The 25,358-nt window shown below is 41.3% G+C and overlaps 1 protein-coding gene across 1 annotated transcript in view; it reads left to right on the top strand.

Annotated features, from left to right (window-relative positions):
- TMEM178A (transmembrane protein 178A) overlaps positions 1-25,358 on the top strand; it is a 125,009-nt gene that overhangs the window by 17,923 nt on the left and 81,728 nt on the right. Inside the window, exon 2 of the mRNA XM_070235554.1 lies at positions 24,203-24,268. The gene's annotated coding sequence lies outside the window, so the exon portion shown is untranslated. The remainder of the gene's footprint in view (positions 1-24,202; positions 24,269-25,358) is intronic.

Genomic DNA, 25,358 nt, shown 5'->3' with positions numbered 1-25,358 from the left:
GGAAGATTGGCACAGATGTTAGCTCAGGGCTAATCTTCCTCAGCAAAAAAAATATCCCCAGGGCATTCTAACCCTTAGCCAGAGGTGAGAGCCACTGCACCAAGAGGGTAGGGAGCAGGATAATTAACATCTACAGAATGCCTACTCTGAGCCTAGCTTTTTCTCTTTTCCCCATATTCTATCTAATTTAATTCTCATACAATTCCTTAAAAGAAGCATTGTTAACCCCATTTTACCTGTGAGGGAAGCTGAGCCTCAGAAAATGTAAGGAAATGCCCAAGATCTTGCAGTAGAACTGGGATGTGATGCAAATCTCTTTGCTTCCCAAGCACTTGCTCTTTCATGGCAGCATGCTTCTTCCATTCGGTTTCTGAGCCCAGGCTCCACCCTTAACCTTAGTGTTGAGTGCATCTGGATTCTACAGTTTTCCCCCAAATCTGACTCTAATCTGACATTTTTTTCCTTGTCTTGGTTCTCTAGCTCCAGCAGGAAGCTCCATTCATAGTCTTAGCATTTGGTTTCACGATAGAGAAATGCAAGAGTCACTCCCTGCAGCTACTGGCTTCTATCCTGTGGGCTTTGGGCAGCTCAGGGTGAGGCTGTTTCTGGAGCCTGGGGTCTACACAGTGACCGTGCCTCTGAAGAATTTCCATGTCTAGGATACGTAAGTCTGCAGTCTCCCCTTTCATCCTCAGGCAGTTCAAAAAGGTACGGAGGAGTTGTGGCCTGACTTCCTAATCCTATGAGTTGGTGGCACCTGTGTTCCTGCTTTGTCTGTTTTGATGTCACAATGATTTCAGCTCCTTTGGTCGGAATCACAAGTTTCCATGAGCTAACTGAGTAAACCATGAAAACCTTAGAGTTGGAATGGACTTCTAACCTGATGTAGTTCCAATGCCTGCCTAAGGCAAAAACACCCTCTCTAGCACCATTGTCAGAAATGAATGCAGACTCTGTTTAAATGCTTCCCAGGGAACCACACGGTGCCATTAATTGGCACCGTGTTAGGCAGCCCTGGCAGCTCAGAAACTGTTTTAAAATCAAAGTTATATGTTGGTCTCTATAATTTTCAAGTTCCTCAGCTGATTGATTTTCCTCAGTCTATCAAAGACTGATTTCTATAAAGTTGATCCATCAACCAAGTAGTTTATGCAAATTAGGGTGGACAAAGCAAGGTGAGTTCCAGGCAAAATTATCAGGAATGGTCTCCAGTGGAGTTTATTTTCAGTGTCCTTAATCGTGCTGCCTTCCTTTGGGGACAGCCCTCTTACCCCCTCCACTCACTTTTCTTCCTCTGTCAGAATTCCTGCTGTCAGAAAAACTCAGCCACTATCAGGTGTAAGTGACTGATAAAACATAATTGTCCCCTCCTAAGAGCATTTACAGTTTATGAAGGGTGAAGCCTTGAAAGGTTTGGCATAAAGGAACAAATTCCACATGACTCTTAGCCATCAGGCAGCTTTAGGGAGGCTTGGGGTAGGGGAACATAGCTTCCCAGCGATTCTATCACCTCACGCGGGGGCACCTGGCTCACCAAGGTGACTCTGGCTCCACGTCTTCACCTGGGGGCTGCTTCCTGGCCTGATGATGCTCTCCGCTGTGTGAACACTGGTGGTCTCGTGGGAAGATGGAATGGAGATAGGGAGGTTAGGGACCTGTGTTATTTGAGGTTTAAGTGCAATAGAAAGTGGCCAGTTGGCTAAAATTAAAGCCCTGTAGGATTTGAACAGCCACCGTGGGTTTGATGGATGAGCTGTTTTAATTCTCTTCTCAAAGATGGCGCCTCCAACAGGGCAGCCTCTACGCACTTGCTCCCGCTGCCAAAACAGGATTCAGCGATCATTTGGAGGGAAGTTTTCCTCAGAACCATCAGCTGTGTCTCTTGATGCAGGGTGGAGACATTCCTTGAAAGGATTTCTGTTCAAAAGAGACAAGGTCTCAGCCTGCCTTCCTTTCAGAGAGATGAAAATATCACAGCCTGTGGTGGTTGAAGGCGCCGTGGAAACTAAACTCCTTAGCCCCGAGGAGCAGGGGTGGGCTGCTTATTTATTTATTTACTGAGAAACCTGTTCAAATACTGCGTTTTAGGAACTGGTGAAAAACACTCATGAAAATACGAGCACCAGAGACATAAAAGAGCCTTTGAAACTAGGACAGACTTTCATTAGAGCCTACCTGGATTCTGTGGGCCAGGCGGTTTGTGTGCCCGACCCTCTCATCCTCACAAATCAATTTTTAAACTTGGTTTAGACTCTGGGAAGCAGTGAAATTGGGGATTTCAAATGAGCCTCTCAGTCCAGATGTGTCCATAATAGAAACCACTGGGCAATAGGGCATAATTAACTATCTTTCCTTCACTGAGACCACAGAATGGCATTAATTTTGCCAACTGGGCTTGACGTGAATTGGCTAGAATGTCTGAGTAGATTTCCAGCTGCTGCTCATGTAGCTCTGGCTTCCAGCAGTATTTGCATTCCAAATAAAACGAGGCCTGAAATAGATGTGCGATACGTGTTCGAAGCTATTTTTAATCAATGATCACTTGGTTTGCTGTGAAAGATTATCAGCAGGTCACAATCCATTTCGGATTTTGCTGTGTCCTACAGAACTGATCTAGACACGCAGCGGCTTCAGCTTCCCCTGCAGTCCCTGTGTTTCATCAGCTCTGTGGATGAAGGGGAGGAGGGGACCTGAGTGGACAGGGCAGCACAGATGTGTTCACAGTTACAAGTGCCAGAGCTGGAGGGCCATTTACTTGGGCTAAGGTCTTGTTTAAGTTTGCCCTGGTCCCACAGAGAAACTTTGTGGAGTGTCAGAAGCCCGAGGATTCTGTCCGCTGAACATCCATCCTGAAACTCACCATGTAACTGTCCAGTAGGCCAATCAATTTCAATTCATGGGAGAACTCAGAGAGAAATGTTTATTTCTCATACGATAACCCCCATCTAGCTGTGGGGATGCTGTGAGCAGTGCACATTTCTTTATAGACAGTTTCTTCTTGCAAGCTTAAGATTTCTGTAGGGATGGCTGCCAATATCATCTACTGGTTGTTGTTGCTGTTTTTTTTTTTTTAAATAATAGCACCTTACATTTATTTAGCATGCTTACTGTTTGCAAGCAAATCTATAATCTCATTTGCAAAAGGCATTTACATAGTATGAATACTTAAATACTTACAACTGCATATTAATTTTGTTTAGCAGCCTATGCTAATACTATTTCCTCTCCTCTATTTCTCCCTTCTCTTCTTCTGAAATGTGTTTTCCTTTTTTTTTTTTTTTTTAAAGATTTTATTTTTTCCTTTTTCTCCCCAAAGCTCCCCCGGTACATAGTTGTGTATTCTTCGTTGTGGGTTCTTCTAGTTGTGGCATGTGGGACGCTGCCTCAGCATGGTCTGATGAGCAGTGCCATGTCCGCGCCCAGGATTCGAACTAATGAAACACTGGGCCGCCTGCTGCGGAGTGCGCGAACTTAACCACTCGGCCATGGGGCCAGCCCCTGTGTTTTCCTTTTTGATCCAGCTCTTCTGACATTTTTCTCACACATGCTTTGGCAACTGTATTTCAATTAATCCCCAGGACCATTACTTTTAGTGCTTTATCTCACGACTTAAAAAAAAATAACCCACCTGTCTTTTACCCATAATATTCATTTTGCCCTCATTTTCTGTACTTCCCAAATATTAACTTATAGTTTCCAAAACCATTTTCCCATGGTTTATTTAGAATTCAATTGTGGCTTTGTCTTTTTTCAAAATAGTTCTCTTAAGTACATTTCTTTTCTATTCTTGAATTTTATAAGGATTGATCTGTCCATCTGTCAAGAATACTGGATTGTCAGGTACTTGGAGGAAGTGGGTAGGAGCCTGGAGATGAACCTGGATCTCACATCCACTTAAAAAATACTATGGGTAGGGTGACCAACTGTCTCAGTTGCCTGAGACTGTCCCGGTTTTAGCACCGAATACCCCACATCCTGGGAAAACTCTCAGTCCTGGGAAAACTGGGATGGTTGATAATCCTAACTCCTGGGGTGACCTCTGTAAGAAAAGGAGAAAATGCAGCTGACCAAGAAGGCAGAGATTTGCTGCCTCCACTTCCTTGGTCGCATCCTTAGGGGATTGAAGAGCATCCTCTACCTCCTTGGTGTATGTAGGGGCTGTTTTGCCATCAATTCTTCCTTTGTCTTTCCTAATCTCACCTCTTCTTTTATCTTCTCTATCACTTAGCCCCATCGTTTAGAAATTCTGCCACTGCTTTTGACAGATCCCTGGATGTAAACAATGGAGAATTAAGTAAGCAAATATCAGTTCAGGGGATGGGGAGGAGGGCTGGGGAATTGGGGGGAGGAGGCAGGTGCAGTGCATACGCTGAATACATGAAGTCTCAGATCTAAGCTTATTTTAGTTAATAACTTGTTATGTGATATATTCCGTATTCTTACAAACATTTAAAGAGCTTAAAAATGTCTTCAGTGAGAAATCCACCACCAATCTCTGTTTTGAATGGAAACAAACTTCGCTCAATATTTCTTTATACATACTCTGCTGACTTTTCCTTTTGAGATTACCAGCCTTTATTTTCCACTCTGCGATTGAACTCTAGAAGTATTTTTATATATACCCTTTTTTGCTTAAAAAACAACAAAAAAATTTCAATCAGAGTTCACACTTCTAGTCAGTCTTTTAATATACGCTGGGAGAATTTGATATTTGCTTTTCCATTGTTGTTATTTTCTGCCTTATTAATACCAAAGTATTAAAATTAAAATCAATTCTTTATTTATCTTGCCTCTTTCATTCGGATTTATTGTACTGCTACAGATTAGGGGGCCATTTTCTAACTTCTTCCTGATGGTCCATGTGGTAGCCAGCCCCCAAGATGGCCCTAATGATCCCCCCTCCTGGTATTCATGCCCTTGTGTACCTTCTCCCACATTAAATAAGGCTGATACACGTAACCACTAGGATATTTCAGGAATGATGCTGTGTGACTTCTGATACTAGATCATAGAAGACATTATGGCTGCCATCTTGCTCTCTTTGTCTTTACTGAAAAATCACTTGATCTGAGGGAAGCTAGCCACTACGTGGTGAGAACTGAAGCAATCCATGGAGAGGCCCACAGGAGGAACTGAGGCATCCTGCCAATAGTCAGCATTATCTCTCTGAACCATCTTAGAAGCAGAGTCTCCAGTCCCGTCAAGCCTTCAGGTGACTGCAGCCTCAGCTGACATCTTGACTGCAACCTCTAGAATCAGAACTACCCGATTAAGCTGCTCCCAAGTTCTTGACCCACAGAAACTATGTGAGATAATAAATGTTTATTGTTGTTTCAAGCCACTAAGTTACGCAGCAATACGTAAAGAATGCAGTCCTTACAGCTTAACAGAGTTTTTCTTAAACCAGAGGGACTTCACTCTACATTAATGCAATTAATGGAAAATATTTTTAACACCAGAAACTACACAATTAACCTTATCCATTTTCCATGACACCTTCCAAATCCTTCCCAAATTTACTTTCTCTCCTTCTTGTTTTCTTTATTTCCCATTTTTTTCTGCCCATTATCCCCTCCACAGCATACGAGATAAAGTTTTATCGTCTTTCTACACCTTTTCATCTTTGATACTATTATACTGTGTTTTTGATTTTAGTTTAATATCTTTATATTTATTCCATTGACTTTAACCAAATTTGTTTCTTCTACTATTGAAGTAACATACGCTTGTTGTAGACATTTGAATAATACAGAAAAAGTAGAAGGAAGAAAAATTGTCTCCCATGGTCCTTTTACCCAGTGACAATTAGTTCTATCATTCAAGAAATAATTAGTGAACATCTACAATGTGCTGGAAACTGTGGCCGTTATTATTAACAAGACAAGGTACCTGTTCTCAAGCAGCTTATAGTCTAGAAAGGGGTATAGACAAGTAAGCAGAAAACTACAACACAATGTTATCAGTGGAAAATAGAGTCCTTTTGGAACACACAGAAGGGCTCAGTTTGGAGGTTCCTTGAAAGGCTTTTAGAATAAATGACCATTAGACTCACCTTCCTTGAGGAAACAAAAGCATCATAAGAGACACCTTTATCTCCCCATCAGCAAATCTAAACATCTATCAGCACTGTCCTCCGCCTTCCATCCTGGTACAGTGGGAGAAGTGTCTCCACGCTGCTGAAGGACTTCGCTTCTGCAGTGATCACTCTCTGCTGGATCATTCAGATCAGCATACAAGCATACTCTAGAATAGTTAAGAACCCTCCTGTGACACCATATCTTCTAGCTAGTGCTACACTTCTCTGCTCTACTTCATAGTGAACTGCATGAGTCATCTTCACTTACTTTTTCATTTCCTCTCCTTTGATTCTCTCTTCAACTAATTTTACTACTCTATCGAAACTCTTCTTATCAAGATAACTGACCAAAGGGTAACTGTTAACTTTCGCAGTACTGATCCCGTCCAACCTGGTTATCCAGGAAAGGAGTTGACCTCCATTAAAGCCAACCATAGCCAACTGTCTAAGTGGTCAACCACAAGAGTTAGACTTCAGCTTCCTTACTGTGCCAGGGAAAGGGCTGCTTCTCCCTTAAATAACAAAAGCTGAACTGGAAGAATAAGACCAGAGCCAAGGTTCTGGAAAGCATACCACTTTCGTATCGCAGATTATGCAGGGTGAGAGCCCTTCAGCCCAATGGTTGTGGTCCATCTCCTGGAATCTGATGTCCAGTCCTGCTAGATCTCTGTGCATTGCAACCGGCTATCACCACGTCTACTCCTCCTCCTATATATTTGTTTCCCTCTGTGAGTGCTGCTCTAGTACGGAAACCAACAAACCCATGTTCCCAGGCTCGATGACCATTTCTTCATCCTCTTGTCATTCAGCCTCTAAGCAGCATTCAACACAGTTGTCTTCCCTTTTGTACATACACTGTTTTTTCGCTTGGCTTCTGTGACATGAGCGTCTGCAGGTTATCCTCCCATCTTGCCAGATGCTTCTTCTTAGTCTCCCTTGCTACTCCCTCATTCTCCACCAGAACTCTAAATGTTGGAAGTTAATATTTAGAATTCTGCTGTCTTCTCTGGTTGTACTTGCTCCCTAGAAAATCCCATCCTATCTTTTGTTTGCATGCCAATTACATTTCATATACATAATATAATATTTTTGATATGGCATATTCTCTACCTGAAAAATCAAGATGTTTAACAACAACAATAATTCAATGAATTCTTAAAAGAAATTAATACTATTATATACACATGATGACTTTCAAATTTCTATCTTCTGCCTTGAAATTGCTATTTAACTACGAACTGTAGATCCAACTGTTTTCTTGACGTTTCCAACTGGATGTCTAATTGAGATCTTAAAATGAGCATGGCTGAAACACGTTGATTCTCTATCCTTTCATACCATTTATTACTTTCCCCAGGATTTTCTCAGGAAATTCTCCTCATGTTCCTCCCATCGAATCTATGACCAGCTCCCATCAGTTCTTCCCCATAATACATCCAAAATCTGCCCACTTCTCTCATTCTCTCATGCCAGCCTGATTCCAGACATCATCATCTCCTGTCTAAATGACTACTATAGTTTCCTAACTGGTCCCCCTGTGTCTTGCCCACTCTCTCCCTAATCAATATTTTCTCTACCCAGTATCCATAACAATATTTTAAAAGCATAAATCTTACCACTTCATTCCCTCCCCTGTTTAAAACCCTTCAATTGCTTTAATTCCATGGCTCTTGTCTATCTCTCTGGCTTAATTTCACAGCACTCTCCCTTGTGCCTACTGGACTCCAGCCTCAGGGGCTGATTTGGTGTCCTCCTATATGTCGGGCTCGCCTCAGGGACTTTGTATCTGCTCTCCCCTCAGCCCAGAGTCACTGTTTGCACGACTGGCTCATTCAGGTGAGTCAGGTCATTCAGGTCTCAGCTTAAAAGTCATTTCCTTGAAAGGCCTTCTAAGACCATCTAGCAAATAAAGAAGTACTTTCCTCCACTTGCTCTCCCTCCCTGCAAACTTTTCACTCTCTACGCCCTTATCCCAATTTATTTTCTTCTTTGCGCGCTCATGTCACTATTGAAAAATATCTTGCCTGGAAAGCAGTCTAGCATAGCAGATAAGAGCCTGGGCTAGGAAGCCAAATGTCCTGCGTTTGAAACCAACTCCTCCACTATTAACTTTGCATAAGGTTTCTAACTGCACTGTGCCTCAGTTTCCTCATCTGTTAAATTGAGTTCATTGGCTATTGTGAGGATTAAGTGGACTATAACATGTAAAGTGCTTAGAATACACCTGGCATATAGTCAGGGTTCGCTGAATGTTAGCTATTATTATGTTGTTCATCTTCCTCCACTAGAATATACACTTTGTGGGAGCAAGTTTTGGCTGAATGTTATCCGTTTGCTCCTCCAGATCCACGCTCTTCCCTTCTTCACGCTGCTCACTGACCAGGCCGACTGGCTACTATTATGGGCTACATCAACAGTCCTTGCCTCTGGCTTCAGGTTGGGTTTTGCTAATGTGAAGCATGGGCAGGAGATTGGCGGGAGGCGGGAGAGTAAGTTTGGGGAATGTATTCCTCTGGCTCCCTCCCTGAGAGGCCGTATCGGGATGGCCAAGTCCTTGACTAAAGTCACAGGTCCTGTCAGATGGCCTCTCCACAAGCCATCTCTTGGTTCTCTACTCCCTCCCTTTGCCCCTTCAGGCCCAATGGTGTCCACTGTGACTATCCCTTGTCGTCCCCTTACACCCTGCCCACTTCTTAAATTATCCCTGTGTTAAACTTCCCTCAAATTACCCAATGTGAGTGTGCCATGTGTTTTCCACCAGGAGCTTCATGATACAGGGAGCTAGTCTGACTTGTTCACCATTTTCTCCCAGAGTCCTGCCATAAAGGAGAAGCTCAGTAAACTTCTGTGGCATGAATGGAATCAACGAATGCATACACAAACAAGGAATCTGAGATCTGAAGGACGAGAAGGTGTTAGCCTGGGCAGTAAGGTGGAGAAAAGTATGCCAAAAAGGAACAGAATGGCTTGGCATAGAGAGAAAGCAGCATTTTGAGTAACAAAGAAATTAATTTTGTCTCAGTTGTGAGATTGTGAGAGTAACGAGTGAGGTCGAAGAGGAGAAAAGGGCCAGGCTCTGGTGGCCCTTTTCTGTGGTAAGGACAGGGACCTTTTCCTGAGGGCAGTGAGGAAGGAAAGTTATGTGGCTGCATGTGTAATTTTTTACAAAAATTACAAAGCTGTGGTACAAATCTTTTCTAGAAGCCCATTGTTTTTATAATAAATGTATTAAAGCAAATTGAAAATCACAGAACTGTATAAAGACAAAAATATAAGTCACCTGGAGTTCCAAAACCAAGTGATAGTCTCTGTGTGGTTTACCAAATAGCAACCATCCCAACAGCTAACTTTGACTGAGTGCCTACTAAGTGCCAGACGCTATTCTAGATGCTTTATGTTTAATAACCCATTTCGTCCTCATGGCAGCCCTGTGAGGCAGATGCTCTCATGGTCCCCGTGTTACAGATGAAGCCACTGAGGCTCAGAGAGGACCAGTTTCTTCTCCAAAGCACATGACTGCTAAGGGATTGAACAATGATTCCAGACAACTGGACACCCTGTCCCATTTCTTACAACAATATCCTGTTACAGTGGACTTTAAAAACCTAGTTAAGGGGCCAAATTTTCTGTACTAATATTTGGCACTGAAATACAGTTCTAGCTGGAAGATGACATGCAAAGTATTAGGGTTGCTTGGTATTAAGTTTTAAAATATAGAAATTCTTCAGATTTCTCATCAACGAAAGTAATTTTATTGTTCTATACGACTCGTCTTTGGGGAAAGAAAAACCTTTTAGTTAGTAATTTTCCCAGCCCATGGACAGTTTAGACACTGGTAATAAACAAACAAACTGACCAACACAGAACGACATCAACTCTTGTTTTTAACTTTTTATTTTGAAATAGACTTACAGAAGAGCTACAAAAATAGTTGAGAGATTTTCCATAGACTTTTCACCCAACTTCCCCTAATGCTAACGTCTTACATGACCATGACACAATGATCATAACTAAAAAATTGACATTGACACAATGCTATTAACTAAACTGCAGACTTTATTCAGATTTCATCAGTTTTCCCACAAATGTCCCTTTCTGGCCCAGGAGCCAGGCACGATCTCATTGCAGTTAGTCTTCTCCAGCATGGACAGTTCCTCAGCCTTTCTTCATCTTCCATGGTTTTGACACTTTTGAAGAGTCTGAACAGCTGTTTTGGAGAATGTCCCTCAGTTTGGGTTTGCCTGATGTCTTCTCATGAGTAGATTGCGATCAAGCATTTTGGGAGGATGCTATAGGTGTTATCTACACTTCTGAGTGCATCATATTGGTGGATACATCAGTCAATGTATGTTATTGTTAGTGATATTAACCTTGATCACTTGCTTAGGGTGGTGTCTGCCAGGTTTCTCTACTAGACAGCTACTATTTTTCCCATTGCAATTAATACGTATTTTGTGGACTGTATTTTGAGACCAGGTAAATATCCTCTTTCTCTTCAAACTTTCACCCACTAATTTGAGCATTCATCAGTGTATCTCGCCTGCAGCAATGATTACTGTAATGTTCTGATGGTGATTTTCTTTTTTTGTTTTTAAAGATTGGCACCTGAGCTACCATCTGTTGCCAATCTTTCTCTTTTTCCTTTGTTCTTCTTCTCCCCAAAGCCCCCCAGTATGTAGTTGTATATTCTAGTTGTAGGTCCTTCTAGTTCTGCTATGTGGGACGCCGCCTCAGCACAGCTTGAGGAGCGGTGCCATGTCCGTGCCCAGGATCCAAACTGGGGAAACCCTGGGCCGTTGAAGCAGAGCGTGAGAACTTAACCACTTGGCCATGGGGCCGGCCCATGATTTTCTATTTCTCTCATTCCTTCTATTTTTCTTAATTGGAATTCTCCTCTAAAGAAGACTTGTCACTTTTCTGTTTACTTGTTTGTTTCTATCAGTATGGACTTGTGGATATTTATTTTATTCTTTGGGTTATAATCCCCATCACCATTATTTATTTTGTTACATAAGTTGATCCAGCTTTGGCTACTGGGAGCTCTTTTAGATTGGCTCTTAGGTCCTTCTGACATACCCATATTTTGTGTTTGAGCACTTCCCTATTTCTGGTGCCAAAAGATGCTTCACCAACTATGTTTCTTTTTTAATTATTAGACTGTATTCTTCAGAGCAATTTTAAGTTTACAAAAAAATGTGAGCAAAAAGTATGGAGTTCCCAGATACTCCCTCAGTTTCCCCTATTATTAACATCTTGCATTGATATGGGATATTTGTTACATTATTATTAACTAAAGTCCATGGTTTAAATTAGGGTTCACTCTTTATGTTGTACAGTTCTATAGATTTTGACAAATCCATAATGTCACATATCTACAATTACAGTAGCATCCAGAAGAGTTTCACTGCCTCGTGGAATAAATATAAATTCCCTGTGCTCCATCTATTCATTCCTTCTCCCTGCCCCAAAGCTCTGGCAACCACTCATTTTTTTACTGTCTCTGTAGATTTGTCTTTTCCAGAATGTAATATAGTTACATTCTGCAGTATGGAATCATGCAGCATGTAGCCTTTTCAGACTGGCTTTTTCACTTAGCCATAGGTATTTAAGGTTCTTCCATGTCTTATCAAGACTTCATAGCTGATTTCTTTTTATTTCTGTGTAATATTCCATTATATGGATGTACCACAGTTTGTTTATCCATTCACCTACCAAAGGATATCTTGGGTGCTTCCAAGTTTTGGCAATTATGAATAAAGCTGCTATAAACATTCGTGTGCAGGTTTTTGTAGGACATGTTTTCAACTCAGTTGGGTAAATACCTAAGGAGTGTGATTGCTGGATCATATGGTGAGACGGCATTTAACTTTGTAAGAAACTACCAAGCTGTCTCCCAAAGTGGCGTTCCCACTGGCGGCGAAGGAGAGTTCTCGTTGCTTCACGTCCTTGTCAGCATTTGATGTCAGTATTTTGGATTTTGGTCATCCTAGTAGCTATGTACTTACTGTTTAGTTTAACTGGTCAAATCCAATAAGATATCTGAATCCAATATCTGAAATATATAATGAAGGCTGTGATTTGACCATCAGAATTCTTGGAATTGGGAAAGGAGCCAAAGCAGAAGAAAAGATGAAAAGAAAGAGGGACCAAGTCTCACTCGGGGATGGCGAACTCTACCTAAAAGCACAAATAAAACTTAATTCCCCAATCTAGGGTCGAACCTGGGGAAAGGAAGTACAGCAGTATTTTTTAGTGTCTGGACGTTTCCTCTCTTAGTGTCTTAATTTTGGTGGAATTTTTCTTCAAGTACATTTTTCAAAAAAGATAAATGGACAGTATGTTTTCTGATCCCGTGAATATTGGGAATGTCCTCAAGCATAGAAGTAGGTTGGAGTGATGGAACATTTGTTGTTCCTTTCTGCTCAATGTCCTGTTTTTTTTTTTATTAAGGAGCATTTATTCCCCCAACCCATGTATTTTTGGTGCAATTATCACTTCAGAGTAGATGCACACCTAGACCTGGTTAATTGTGATAACCTGTCCGTAACGACTTATGCTTATAAGAAGGGTGGGTTTACAATCCAAACAGGGTGAGTAGGGGCCCTTGAGTTAAATTACGTGTATGGATTACGAGCTGTATGGATGTAGGATTGGGCTGCCAGTGATCGTCTTTCTTGTCATGTGAATAGAGTCCATCTATGGCAAGAAAGAATGAGGCCAACGTAAAATGAAACAAACAAACAGAAACAGGCAGATCTGAGAGGTGGAGACAGAGAGCGAGCGAGCTAGCGAGTGCTGGAGGGAAGAGAATGAGAAAGTGAGAGTGGGTCCAGGTGAATTGTTTAAAATCTTTGATCCAGCTGTGCTTGAAGTCTTACTCCAGGACTTTCCAGGCAAACAAACCCCATAAATTTTCTCTGTTTTTCTTCAGATAGTTTGAGTTGGTTTTCTGTGCTTTACAGCTGAAAAAAAGCAGAGCATTGGTAGCAGGACTAGGCCGTTGCTAGAGGCAGACTCCACAGTGAGGATTTGGTGGAGTCTAAGTGTGCCACAGGATGGAGAGGACCCCCATCCCAAGGGCAGCCAAGTTGACAATCTGTGTTACATTGTTCTGAAACACACGGCTAAAGGGTCACGTGTTGTTTCTTTGAACTCAGACCAGGTGCCTGCTGAGACTGAAGCTTTAGAGCAGTTGTCAGAATTTCAGGATGTTGTCTGCTTTTTGCATGTCTTTCAAGAAAAGAAAAAGCTTCAGTGTAAATTGGTCCCTGTGAAAGCAGGAAGGAAATAACGTGTAACTTTGTTAAGAGATGCCTTCCCCCATTTGGATGCGAGCAGTAGTCTGAGACTGCTGTGGTGCAGACAGTCACGCCCCTCATGGAACTCAGAAGCCTGTATCCCTGCCTCAACCTGAAGTTCCTGTTGGCAGAGGTTGGGCGGTGGCAGACACAGTAGGGGATATGACTGGGACTCAGGAAGAATCGGAGAAATCCTGGAGCCTCATCCTTTAAACCTCTCCCCGAACTGTCCTGCTGAGCGCTTGCTGGTAGTGAAGGGAACAATTCTTTCCCTAGTAAACAGTCACCCAGTGGGTTCCGCCTGGGCACAGCCCTGATTAGTTCTGCCCTACACCTCGGCCTGAGTCATTTAGGACTCCGTTTGGCTGAGGGTTAATACCTGCTGCTAAGGGACAGGTGTGCAAAAGCAGCTCGTCTATAACCAAGGACATGTCAAGACAAGATTTCTGGTTTTCACTGACGGAAGAAGGCTCAACCAGTAGATGACTAGGGTTTTAAAAGTACTGAATTGCCAGAGAAATGACAACCCAGGGGAGCTTGGGATCACTAGGTTTCTAAGGCAATCCCCAGGCGCTTGTAAAAACACCAAACATAAGAGGGATGCTAAAGGACAGGACCTTCAGAAGGATTTTTGCTCTGCATTCATTTTAGGCACAGCCTTGAAGAATAATGACTTTGGGTGATTTGTGCACAGAGCAAAGCCTGGGGCAGTCAGATTGGTTCCACTGTCAAGATGTCAATCCTTGCTACTTTATTCTGCAGGGTATGGTACATGTTGTGGTGTATGTCATTTCATCCTTTCTGAATGGAGTTTTAATTGATGATATCCTGTTTTCCCTCCTCGACTGTGTAACAAAAGTGTAGGAGATCATTACATCGACCATTTAAACTGCAGGTTGTTGGATCACGAGGAACCATATCTGGAAGTCAGAGATGTGTGCATCACCCAGAGATCCTGGACATGAAGATGGGTTGGTAACTGGATGTGATTCTGGATTGTCTCTCTTTGGAGTCAGTGTGATTTCAGTTATACCTTAGTTGGACAAACATTAGGTGGAGGCTCTTCTGAGATTATATGTGCAGAAATGTGTGTGAGTATGTGTTAAGCAGGCATGGGAGAAACGTCATTGATATCTGCTCTTATTGTCTGTCCACTCTTTTTTCTGTGAAGGAACTGCTTCTCTCTTCTATCCCCTCTCCTTAGGTTCTTGTGAGATTCTTAATCACAGGATATTCCCTGGCTGCAGGAGCCATGAATGACCCAGGCCTAACCAATAGTGGACCAATCCCTCATTCATGTGACTGGACATGATCTGAGTACAAGCAACTGAGGTATTTTCATGATGTCATAAATCTCATGGATGCAGGGAGTCTGTCTTCCATTTGAATCATGAGCTAAAACAATATGGGCATGGAATTGTTTCCTTGGCCATGTTTCCCAGCATAGGGAAAGCTTGTACTTAGAACGGGAGAGAATGAAGCCAGTATTGAAAGAAATGCAGAAAGAAGATGAAGCAAGAGATGATAGGGTTGATGGTGGGAAGGAAGAGAGAGAGGGAGAATGACATAATTTGAGCCCCTGGCTCCAGCTGTTATGATAACTGCCTCAAGCTATCTTGGAAGTTCTGTGAGCCAATATATTCATTTATTTCTTATGCTAGTTTGAAGTGGGTTTGCTCTCAGTTGCAACTAAAAAAAGTCCTAAAAGGTGACGTAAAATCTCAAATTACAACTTTTGCCCCTCAAAATTCTGTACACTCTGCTTAATTCTTTTCCAACATCTAATAATACGAAGGAGAAGTCTGAGATCAGTCTGACTTTCCCCCTTTATTATGCAACTTATTATTCCTGTCTGGAGGCTTGAAGAGCTTTTTCTTTAAAATCATATTAAAACCTCTTCCAAGAATGCACTTAGTTGTGGGATAAATCCTTTTTCCACTGAAACATTGTGGGCTCCTTAAATCTGGATAATTGAGACTTTTTCCAATTTATGATTTTTTGTAATTGTGTCATTGATTATAGTTTCCATTCGACTTTCTTTGGTTTCTTTTACCTAGAATTCATAGGTTGGCTCTTTATAAGTTGAGGGAGGTGGGAAATAACAGTATTCTGACAGCCTTAAAAAGCAGCAGCTAGCCAATAAAGGTCAGCCCTTTGGTTTCTCGGTTGAGTCAGATCTTGCATTCTTATTCCAGGGAGCCAGATGGTTTGGGAGAAATGAAAGGTCTTTGTACCTTTTATCAGGTGGACAGTCTTTCTATTCAGGCAACATAACACAAGGGTTTTCCAACTGCCCTCCTCAGCACAGTTCCATCAGTATGGTGGCTAATGAAAATGTCAGTTTTCAGCGTGGTGTGTTTTTGTCCACCCTCCTGCCCCATATTCATAGATATTTTAAGAGAAATCTTAGAGAGACTGTGTCAGATGCCATTTGAAGTTGGAAGTCTTTGCTGACTTAAGAGTCAGCTTCTATCACGTACTTTGTGTTTTCAACACTCACTTATTTAACTCAATTCACAAACCAGCATTATTGAGCATCTTTTACACGCCAGATCCCATGGTTGGCTAGGCTGTAAAGTTGAATAAGACACTATTCCTGTTCTTAAAGATCTAGCAATCTGGTGGTTAGGTAGATGTGTACAACAACCAGCTTGTAAGCCTATGATATACACAGTGCTCTGGGAACAATTTGGGGAAGGCTTCATGGGGGAGGTGACAGACATTTGTATGGAGCTTTGTAGAATCAATAGGAGCTTACCAAATTGGTGGAAAAGTGGCATTGCTGTGTTGTTCTGTCATCAATGGCTTGTGTCATTTTAATGGGTGTGATAGGGCTCTGCCTGCGTATTGATATTTCTTTTCAAAATTTTACTCCACCGTTTTTAAATTTTACAAGTGTTTACAACTGACAAACGTTGGGATTCAATGGGCAGCTTTGCCTCTGTCTTTGTCAGTTTAATGTCTCTTTCTTTCTCTTCACTGCACATGGGGATGCTGTGTTCTTACACATTTTAATTGCTTATCTATTGCAAAATATAGGTAATTTTGAAGAGAAAGTAATGATTTATATGGCAGCGAACATGAGAGATTAAAGGGATATCTAGTCTAACCTCCCCACTTCCACTCCCATGTTCCAGTTGTTAAGGTCACACAGCTAAGTAGGACCGGAGCAGGAAAAATAATGACGATGATGAAGACTGAATATTTTCTGGCAATTTTCACAAACATCCTTGCATTTAATGTTCACAAAGATCTGCTGAGCCTCATTTTGTTATTATACCCTGTTTACCAGTGAGGAGATTAAATTTTAGAAATGTCAAGGTATTTGTTTAAAAGTATTATATTAAGTCTCTAGACTTTCATTCCACTACTTTCTTTATTACCCAATGAAACCTCACTTGTTTTTGTTTGTTTAAATGAATTCTAGTCAAAAATACTTTCCAAACTAGGATTATCTTTTAAAAAAAATTATGATGCACAAATGATGTCTAGCACCAATGTCTGTTTCCCATATTTCTTATAATCGGTATCACAAGTAATATTTCCTGTCCTCCTCAATGTCACACTGCTTTGTATTATTGTCTAGTTTGTGTTTTTATGATTTGTGTTGTCTGAGCAAAAAGCCTTATGCTTGCTCAAAATCTACTAAATTTCTTTCGCACCCCTCTTTGTGACTTCTCTTAAGTTCACCAAACTGTCAGCTCCTTCCCATGGCAGACTGCCAGATTGCATAGATCATGCCTTTGGCTGTTCTTGTGAGCCACTGCAGCAGAATTTTTGCAAAGATCTTGTAAACAGTGTGTTACAACATCAGCGGCCTCTGCCACTAAAGCCTCTCTCCTCTTCCTTTTAAACTGGCGCCCGGCCCCTTGTTTTATGGGGCAGACCCTTTCACCTGTCTTCCACGTGCATCCAGGCTTTTCTCACGGAGTTGATGGGAGTTGACCCTGAACTTTTCACAGTCAAGGGCACTTCTCCTCTTGCTCCCTAAATCCCTTGTTCCTTTAGTTTCCGTTAGGATCCCTGATGGGAGTGGTGTAACGTTGAACACCAGTCACGTCAGAGTCCTGTCTTCAAATCCTGGCCCTGCCACTTTCTGGTTGGGTCATCTGGGGCAAACTTTTCCAACTTCATCTGCAAAATAGGATCCCATCGCACATTTCTAGCTGGCAGAACTGAGAAGATGGAATTAGATGAGAAAGTAAAATGCCTAGAATAGTGCCAGATACATATGTTTACCCCAAAAAAGTTGATTTCCATTTTTATTATTCCTGTAAATAATTCTTTCATTGGTTGAAGTTTATCTTTGTTGTCATGTTAACCTTTTAGTCATATGTCATAAACTCACCAATGCCTTCTCTCTCTCTTTCATTTTAAAGATTGGCACCTGAGCTAACAACTGTTGCCAATCTTCTTTTTTTTCCTGCTTTTTCTGCCCAAATCCCTCCAGTATATAGTTGCACATATACATCTTTTTAGTTGTGGTCCTTCTAGTTGTGGCATGTGGGACGCCACCTCAACATGGCCTGACGAGGGGTGCCATGTCCGTGGCCAGGATCGGAACTGGTGACACCCTGGGCCACTGAAGTGGAGCGTGCAAACTTCACCACTCAGCCACAGGGCTGGCCCCACCTGCTCTCTTTTGAAACATTCTAAGTCAGTTGTTTTGTTTTTACCTGTACTCCGTATTTCTTGAGCATCTGGATCCAGCTCTCTTTTTAATCATTGTGCTTCATTTTTTTCCTAGGAGGTTTAGTGCCTACACTCTCTGGCATGTTTACATTGGAGCAAATGGTCCCTCTGGGTCATTCCTCTGAAATTTTTAGTCACTTCATAGTCTCACAGTAGTTTGCTAATCCCAAATGCAATCTGATAAACCAGTTCCCAAGACGTCAATTTTAGTTAAGACAGTGGAAAAATTGGTATCTTTCACTTTACAGTGATATGTTCTGGTAGTTCTGTTGGCTCATTTCCCATTTTTTCCCAAGCTCTTAGAAAATGCATTCGTATAAATATTCTTCAATTCTGAATTATTCGTATTAACTTCATAGACTATCATGGATTATTTCCAATCCCATCCCCTTTAGCTGATCCTCTTGCAATTCTGACACTTCTTTTTATACTCAGGAAATTCACCATTTAACAAATATTTATTCATAACAACAACCATAAACAAATGCTAGGATTCAGGGACACAAAGATAAATAAAATATTGTCCATCCTTCAAGGAACTCATGATAGGTAAGTTGTCTCTTCCTTATTTCTTTAAAAGATATTCATATCCTTTTATTTTTATAATCATTAAACTTGGCTTCTTACAGAAATGAGTATATTGTCTTACATCCTTGGAATAATCCTCACCATAGGATTATCCTAAGGCTTATATTAAGGTGAAAAAAATGAGGTTATATGGTCCCCAAAAGAAGTGGTTTGTGGTTTGGGTATAATTTGCTTAATATTTCCCTGTGTCTATGTTGAAAAGACTTCTTGTTTCAAGTTAAAACACTATGGCTATAAATGAGAGTAGACTATTTGTTTCACATTTGGCTGCCATAATTGATATAGATTGTCTATTCCAGAAACATACAGCCAGAAGTGAGTCAACAGCTAAATGGAACAGAAACGAGAAAAAAAGTCTCAAGAAATCTTCTAAGGCAGTAATAGCCCCCATCTGGAATCTTCCCCTCTTCTGCAAGAGATTTTGCAGTTAATTAGAGTGCAGTGGGACCAGAGGGAGCTCTGGTCTGCATGGTACAAGTTGACAGTAACTCCAAGTCTGCCCCACGCTCATCTATTTCCCTTATTGGCCTTTGAGTTAGAACATGGAAGGACCTCATCAAAATATATATGTTTAGTCACAGAATTTTATTGCTGTAAGGATCTTACCAATCATTATACCACAGAGGTTCCCAAGCCTTGTCAAGAGTTGGAACTCCTTTTCAACCTCAACATTTCCTGGATTCCCATTCGGTAGAACTTAAACTTACAGCATCCATAGATTGAGAAGGTGTATGCCAACATGAATTCACAATCATTTACATGAATGTAAACTCTATTAGTCAGAACAGCAGTTACATATATTTGAAATGAATAACTATACTTATATGCGTGAGACTTGTCATTGATTTCATCTGTAGCCTACTAGATGTACACATGGATTTGGAGTCTCCCAGGAGCCTGCATCTTGGAACCATTGATCTAATCTAATCTCTTGTTTCAACAGATGAAGATAAATGTGGTTCATGGATATTAAGTGACTTTCCAAGGACACAACTAGCTGGTGGCAGAGTCCAGTTCATTGACATCTTTTCCACTGTACCACAGCTGTCTTAAACTTTCCTGAAATTATTCATCCAGATCAGCAGAGAGAAATATCATAAATAAGTTAGCTCAGAGGAATCTATAATGTGTGTGCTACACATGGGAGGACATGCTCCTATATTTAATTAAAAAATTACCTTTCAGTTAATCATATTGTGTATAGAATTCTTGCAAAACTTTTCCCACTTGACAACATATCTTGAGGATTGCAAAGGGGTAGAGACCTATGTTAAGTACTTTTCAAGCCATAGAGTAAACTTGGAAAATATTGAATTTCTGGCCACAGATAATAGCCCCCAAAAAAGCTGAGCAGTTTTTTAGAACCTTAAAGATTACGGATTTTTGACAATGCACAGGCGCAAAAGTCAGCAAGAATGGACATCCTCAACTTCTGCCAAGTCAGGAGAAGCAGTCTGGCTGCCGAGTTGAGAAAGGAAATGAGAAAAATCACCAGCCAAATAATACATTATAATATTGGCAGACATAGGAGGAGGAGTGTGTCAAAGATATTAAAAAGCCATTCAGCGTTAGAATGACTCGATTCAGCTGGGGAAAGATGAAAAGAACAATTGGTATTTCTTGGATATTTTTTAATGTTTAGATACAGGAGGGTGTCTCAAGAGTAGCCAGGTCTGCAGCTGAAGGTTTGTCTGAGTGATTGATATGAGGTGAAAGATGCTGACCTGAATGCTGTTGAAATCTCTGCTCTCCCTGGATAACCCACGTCTGCCAGTACTGCATTGGCTTAGAAAACTGCAAGCGTTCAACAGGTCAGCTTTAGGCCTGTCTTGATCTGAATGACCCTGGGGAGTCTAGGTTTATTCTGATTCCCATGAAAATTTGGGTCATTTTGGGGGAAATCTTGCATGGTCCAATCATATCTTTTGTGTGGATATAGTAATAATGAAGTTTCTTCAGTTAGTTCCAACAGTGTCTTAAGAATCAAGGCTGTTTAGATGTTATGTGTGTCTATTTTCCATAGATAGTGGAACTATCTTATGAATAAAGTTTGCCATCTTCATCTCAACCAAATGATTTGACACTACGAGTTTCATAGGCAATCTTAGAGAGTATAGAGTCAAATATGAGCAAATCCATTCCCACTACTGGAAGATGTAACTCACCCTCTGTTGTCTTTGGGGACAGCATATGTGAGTCTTAGAGAAGCAAAGAGTAGATATAATTGGTCTTGACAGAAAAGCTGTACAAACAGATCACAATTAATTATGTAGCCCCTGCAGTTGAATACAGTAAAACTGGGGTCCAGGGAATGTTGCTTTGCATCATGTTCCTCTATCCTCTCGTTCCCAAAACTCTTAGGCATGGTAGGGAGGGAACAAATGGTGTTTGCCATGGAGCAGAAATCCTTTCTCTTCCCATTAACTCTCCCGTTAGAGCTGTAGTGCTGGCAGCGGTCCTGAGAAGGGCTCTGAAAAGTGGGCTGGTTAGCAGGAGCATTTTCACTGCAGGCAGATTCGGTTGCCTTGGTGAAGTCCCCACGCATCTGAAGAGTGGCTCATCTGTTTCCGGCTGAGGATCACTTGTGCTCACCCGGGCGTGGCCCCCACGAGAAACCTGGGAGTCTGGCAAGCTGGTGCCAGCTGAACTGTGAACCTTTTAAGAAAAAGCAAATAAAACAGACAATTTTATTCGCTACAATTCCAGTAGGACTAATTCTTGGAGAAAAAGCAGTCTGAGAAGACTTTTCAGAGTCAGGGGCCTGGGGCAGGCATGGTAAGTTGAGAAGGAGGAGGGCAAAGGGAGAGTGGAACCAAGCAGTGAGGGGACTGGCGAAAGTGGGTAAGAGAGTCCTAGCAGTTGCCTTGGTGGAAAGAGTTGTCTAAAGAAGATTGTAAGAATGTGTAGAACCTCTCATCCGGCTCCTTTAAGAAAATCACAATAAATATCTATGTTCTGCTCTTTTCAGTGTGGCAGCCAGTAGCCATGTGTGGCTATTGCCTGGTCCGAATTGAGATGTGCAGTATGTGTAATATGCACACTGGATTCTAAAGACTTAGTATGAAAAAGAGAAGGCAAAATATTTCATTGATAATTTTTTTACATTGAATACTCATTGAAATTGATAACATTTTTAATCTATTGGGTTAGATAAAGTATATCACTAAGATTAATTTTACCTGTTTGTTTTTACTTTTTAAAAAATGCAGCTACTAGAAAATTTAAATGATCTATGTGGCTCACATTGTATTTCTATTGGACGGCACTGACCTACCTCATTCTTCAAAGCTTTTGAAGTTAGATTTGTGTTTATTTCGGACGGGTGTTGGTGTTACTGCAGGGTTGTACAAGCAAACACTCACATCCATGTCTATTGATGGCCAAAATGGAAAGGAGGGCCAGACTTGATATATGTCAGGCTCCAAAAGGAGCTTTGTCAGTTGTCTCAGGTAAGTCTGTGTGTGTGCTGAGACCTACAGACATTTAGAAAGATTCAGAATCCGAGAAACATCCAGGAGAAATGGTGCCTTATTTAAATATATCAAAAGGAGACCAAGTTTTCCTACAATATTGGAACTGATGTTCACAGAGAAAACTCACAGGCAAGGATCAGAAACAAAGGCGATGCTCGAGTAAGGATCAGAGAGAGGACGGAGTCTTCTCTGTGAGTGTAACTACGTGTCATGCAGTAAGAATGCCTGAGAGGGAGGAGAAAGAGGAAAAGAAGAAAAAAAGGAGGAGAAGGAAGGAAATAGACAGAACTGAATTGAGAAAAATAGCCAGGTAAGACTAGACATGGTTCACGTGGTTTCTAATAGATCTTGTGAGTCTGAAACAGCTTGAGAAATGATTTCTCTATGGAACAGAAATCCTCTGTAAAATCACCACAAGCTAAAGAAAAGCACAGATTTCCTAAATGTTCAGGAGTAGCAGGCTTGAGTTTACTTATCTGAGAAATGACTTTGAGGCTGCCCTAATTCTTTGTTAAGACAAGACTGGGGAGGAAGGAGCATTTGCACAAGTGATGAGGAAGAATGGCTCCCGGGGTCCTCAAGGTCTGTAATGCTTCCCATGGATGCTTTCCCTCTTCTCTATAGAAGGTCAGGGTGGCCTGTTTGAGGGAGTCTCTGGCTACCTCCCTGGCATGGTCTTATTAGGTAGCATTGTACATAACTCAATTATCCAGAGCACAGTTGGGCCCTTCAAGCAACCGGAATAGCATCTTTCACTTAACTTTATGGCAAGAAAAGACTCATTCCAAAGAGTGAGTAGAAACACGTAAAACCTTTCAAGAGAGTTCAGCCTGTGTTCTGGGTCTGAACAAATTCAGTCCGATTTCTTATCCCGTAACTCCTGTGTCTATGGAACTGGGCAATGAAAATGAATGTTCTAAATAATGATCTGAGGTGCTGTAAAGGTCTGAAGTGCCTCACAAATCATCAAAGAAAGATTAAATTATGTCCCATACTTATCAAAGCCGAAAAGGGAACTAATAATGTATTTTACAAACAGTTGCTCCAGGAGCTGAAACTGAAAACATGACAGTGTTTAACCCCAATTTAATTAGAAAAATTCACAAGAAGGCCCCACTCCTAAAGCTTTCCAGTTAACTGAGGGTTCTTTTGCATATTGAGAATAGGTATGAAAAGCTGTTATGTATTAGGTTTTCTTTGAGGCAGACCTCCTGAATGGAATCAGCATTTTAACCACATCTCCAGGGGATTCCTAGGCACACTGAAGTGGAGAAGCCCTGGCCTGGGGGACTGATCTATCTGTTAGAGATGGAGGCGCCCCCTTTCCATGAACAGGCCCTCCAGGGACCACAGCTAATGCTTATTTTATGTTCTAGGCACTCTGCTAAGAACCTTACATGACTTATCTCACTTTAGTCCTTCAACAGTCCTATGGAGGCCGTATAAAAATTACTCCCAATTCACAGATAAGGAAACTGAGATACAAAACCATTAAGCAATTTGCCCAAACTCATGCACACAAAGTTGTTGAACCAGGGTTCACATTTGGTTGCCACTTCTTAGTACAGGACACTATTCAGTCTTTCTTACTCAGGCTTTGGGTCATCTACAAGGCGGGCAGATATGGAGTTCTGTGGGTCCTACCCCTGTGTTTTTTCTTTATCCTTTCCAGAAACCCTGGAATTTCCTGCTTGAAATTCCCACAGAATCTAGGTGGTGGAATGACTTCCAAAAGTTAATGGCATAATCCTGGGCGCAGTGCAGCCTTTCTGACATTCCATATTATATTTTATAATAAAAAAATACCAAAAAGCAAAACTGAGACCGTCATATTTATCTGAAATCCCATCTTTCAGACATAATACATGTTAAGTTTGGAGGTTTACTCTTAAATGACTCAAAATAGCTCAACTAAAGGGGACTTATTTAAAAGTAGGGAGAGGAGGCAAACAGTGACACCCCTCCTTCCACCCATGAAAGTCTCACGAAGCACATATTCTCTCTTTCTTGTTTGCTATTCCTCTCCTTTCTGCAGACAAGCCTCTCTCTGCTTACTCTTACTCTTCCACTTGCAGGTGAATGAAAATGGCCACTCCAGCCCCGATTCAACAATAGCCTTCAGTTCACATATCAACAATTGTGTGAGTATGGTCTTTGTGTCTCTTATTTTCGATTCTCCAGTCAGAGAATTCTAGGCTATTAATTGGTTCCTCAGGTTAATCAGCCAAAGTTAAGTTTTTATTAAAACGGGGCCAAGAAGGTCATCCCTTTGGGTAGGGATTGTGGGTGGGGGTAACTCCAAATATGGATTGTGGACTGGGCAACCACCCTTAAATGTGTCTATTACCATTTTGTGCATGTGTGTGTGAGGAAGATTGGCCCTGAGCTAACCTCCATGCCAAACTCCCTCTATTTTGTGTATGGGATGCCACCACAGCATGGCTTGATAAGTGGTGTATATGTCCTTGCCTGGGATCCGAACCTGCGAACCCCAAACTACCAAAACAGAGCACACAAACTTCACTATGCCACCGGGCTAGCCCCTACTACCATTTTTTAATATAAATATGAGGTCATACCTCTTTTATCTATTTTTTGCCCTTCGTATTTTGCCAACATACTTCCCTGTCTATAGATATTACGGTCCCTCGTTACTTTGAGTGATAGTGTAATATCCATTGTTTGCTCTGCCTCAGTTGGCTCAACCGTTTGCTACTGCTGGCTATTCTTTCCTCCAGGTATTTGCCAGTATGGTCAATGCTGCTACAGCAACCTTGTCATAAATCTTTGTGTCCAGTTTAAATTATTTTTTTAGGATAAATTCTTAAAAAGCAAAATAGCTAGGTTAAGAAGTATGAACATTTTTAAAGCTCTAGAAATACGTACTATATTACCTTCCTACTCCTACGAGCAGTGAAGTGAGTCTTCCTCCACCCTCACCAGCACTGGCGATTATTCTTTTTTGTCTTTGCCAATTTGATAGGCAAATACTGAGCTCATCGTTCCTTTAATCTGTGTTCTTACTGAGGGAGAACAATTTTTCATACATTCATGGGTTTTTTGTATTTCTTATTTTGCACCACACTTCTTTTTAAAAGCTCAACTGTATTTTACACAGGAAGAAGATTTCAGCAGTTGTCATTGGTTGATCTGCTTGGTCCTTACTCCAGTTGCAACTTGTGGCCTCCTTTATTTGATTACCTCCCCTAAAGATAAACCGACATTAATGTT

The sequence above is a fragment of the Equus caballus genome, chromosome 15, assembly GCF_041296265.1.
Source record: "Equus caballus isolate H_3958 breed thoroughbred chromosome 15, TB-T2T, whole genome shotgun sequence".
Taxonomy (NCBI): Eukaryota; Metazoa; Chordata; class Mammalia; order Perissodactyla; family Equidae; genus Equus; species Equus caballus.
This window is presented reverse-complemented; position numbering and strand designations above follow the sequence as displayed.